The sequence below is a fragment of the Myotis lucifugus genome, unplaced genomic scaffold, assembly GCF_000147115.1.
Source record: "Myotis lucifugus unplaced genomic scaffold, Myoluc2.0 scaffold_178, whole genome shotgun sequence".
NCBI lineage: Eukaryota > Metazoa > Chordata > Mammalia > Chiroptera > Vespertilionidae > Myotis > Myotis lucifugus.
Genome location: NW_005871226.1, coordinates 513,407 through 515,901, shown reverse-complemented (window position 1 = coordinate 515,901; position 2,495 = coordinate 513,407). Strand labels below are relative to the sequence as shown.

The following is a 2,495-nucleotide window of genomic DNA, read 5'->3' as shown; positions in this document are numbered from 1 at the left end:
GAGGTGGCTCTGCACGACACACTGGTATCAGCAGTGAACGTCAAGGAGTTACAGCCCATGCAGGATGCTCAACAGCAGTGAGGGGAAAGCAGCCCAAAGGCAGAACTTCAAGAACGGATCACACCATCTCCTCTACTTAAAGACAGACCACTTGTGTCTACAGCCTGAGGCAGAGGGGAAGAGACTTGGGAAGAATGAAACTGGACTTCCTAACACAGGCCCAGGGGCCCATGTGAAAGCTCACCAAGGCTTCCACTGCAGGGGACCAGACGTTCTGTCCACTCCTCACAATCAAGTCCAAGACTGTGGGCACAGTTGCCAATCCATGGCCCACAATGTGTCCATCAGCTCACCCCAGAAGTTATGTTGAGCATCTGAAAGGACTCCACTGTGCTGTGCCCAGGTTTAGTACCAGGGAAAAGGGCTATTACCAGCCTGAGGAAGGAGGCTATTGCTCTGAGGGGTGCAAGGCACAATAACCACTGGCTCTAAGCTCATACCTGTTACCTGCGTCCTCACCTGAATGTGTGTGTGGGGGTGCCCATGTTTTCTAAAAGGTTTTCATTTCTTGGGTGTTCCCAGACCCTCTCTACAATGTGGGAGTTCAGGAAAAGAAGCTGGGATTCTGTCCTCCTGTGGTATCTGGGCAAGTTCAAGTGAACGGTGACAAAGGGGCTGCAGCTCTTCAACCTCAACCCAGATGTTGCTCGAGAGCTTGTATGAACAGGGGCAATGGATCTGTATATTCACTTATTCAATCTTGTGAACTTTAACCACGAGTATTCCTGGTACCCTCAGGGTTTGATCCAGGTGCTTGACAAATTACACCGACCTTGTAAAGCCTGGATCAAACAGGCCTCCCCTGCCAGCACCCATCTGCTGGGTGGTCCAAGGAGGCTGGCAGTGCCAGGATAGATGCAGGTCACTGAGGCCATGGGTGGAAAGGGCTACTAGAAGAAACGGGGTCTCCACCTTGCCTTCTGTGTCTTGAGCCACCAGATCCAAAGCCCATGGTCAAGCAGAAACAGGTCTTTGGCCAACGGTTGGCTTGTGTTTCAGGTACCCTGTGATAGCTGCTCCTGGCTGGATCCCTAAAACCCTAGATGAGAGGTTAGCAGACTTCTTCTGTAAAAGCCATATAACAGCCCTAGCAGTTTGGCTCAGTGGATAGAGTGTCAGCCTGAGGACTGAAGGGTCCCGGGTTCAATTCTGATCAGGGGCATATGCCTGGGTTGTGGGCTCAGTCCCCAGTAAAGGGCGTGCAGGAGGCAGCTGATCAATGATTTTCTCTCATCATTGATGTTTCTCTCTCTCTCCCCTTCTGAAATCAATTTAAAAAATATATTTTTATATATTTTTAAAAAGCCATATTAACAAATATTTTAGACTTTGCAAGTCATATATGGTCCCTGTTGCAAGTAATCATCTCTGCCATTGTAGCACCCAAGTAGTCAATGAATGGGTGTGGCTGTATTCAAACAAACCTTTATTTACAAAAACAGGTAGTAGACCAGATTTGCCAACTGCTGATCACCCTCGATGATACTCAGGAGATGACCTCACGCCTATGGTCCAGTCTGCCCCTCTGTAAGATGGAAACCTTAGGGTCTAGTGCTGTGCTGACAGTTGTACATGGGGCAGAAAAGGGCACTGGTCAAGTGGTAGATGCAGAGGCCAAAACAAGAGGGCCACAATGGAACAGGTTGAGCTTCCTTCTTCAGAAGAAACACCTGTTTTATCCCAGGTCATACCCGTATACACACACAGTCCCTGGGCAGGCACTGTCCTTACTGGGCCCTTAGTTGCCCTTGTGCTGTGGCCTGACCACCTGTCCCTCTTTGGTGATGGCCCAGTTGTAGCTCTTTGGGGAGTCCAACGCTGCTTCTATCCGAGCATCAAGGTTCTCTCGGGTGATGAAGGTTTTTGCATCCTCCTATTGAGAGAGAAGGCGGCTGACTGGGAGCCCCCAGCACGGGCCAGCCTGCCCACCCTGCCTGCTGGCCTTCAGCCCACTGACAGCTCCAGCTCTCCCCTGGGAAGGATGCCTGGAGCCCAGGTCCTCTTTGAGTGCCCCGCTGACTTGCCAGCAGCCTTGTCACCTTCCTCTTTCTTAACCATCCACTGGACAGCTCTGCCAGAACCACAGCACACCAGCTGTGACAATGTTACCTCTCGGTCTCTCTCAAACTCCTCCTTCTCCCTCCATCACTTTAATTCAAGCCTCATCCATTCTTGCTGGATCACTCCTGCCAACCCAGCCAAAATATTTACCCCTTCAGTGACATCACCCAAAGACAAACTCTGGATTTCAGGGGTCCCTCCCGCAGACACCAGCTTACCACCCACTCGCTACCTGGACACTTTCCAATGTCAGCGCTCACTCCAGGTCTCTGTGCCTGCCAGGACGGCTCCTTGCACTCCTCTCCCAAATCCCCACCTGCTCTCTCAAGACTGCCGTCTCCATTTGAGCCGCCGGTGGTCCCACCTCGGTGCAG

General features: G+C 51.5%; 1 long non-coding RNA gene across 1 annotated transcript; it reads right to left on the bottom strand.

The window, feature by feature from the left end:
* Nucleotides 1-1,469: 1,469 nt before the first annotated feature.
* LOC111827510 lies at nt 1,470-2,460 on the bottom strand. The gene is made up of 2 exons (XR_002831122.1): nt 2,170-2,460; nt 1,470-1,933 (listed from the first exon to the last, which is right to left on the bottom strand). It is a non-coding gene; the product is annotated as an uncharacterized LOC111827510 (long non-coding RNA).
* Between the last annotated feature and the right edge of the window lie 35 nt (nt 2,461-2,495).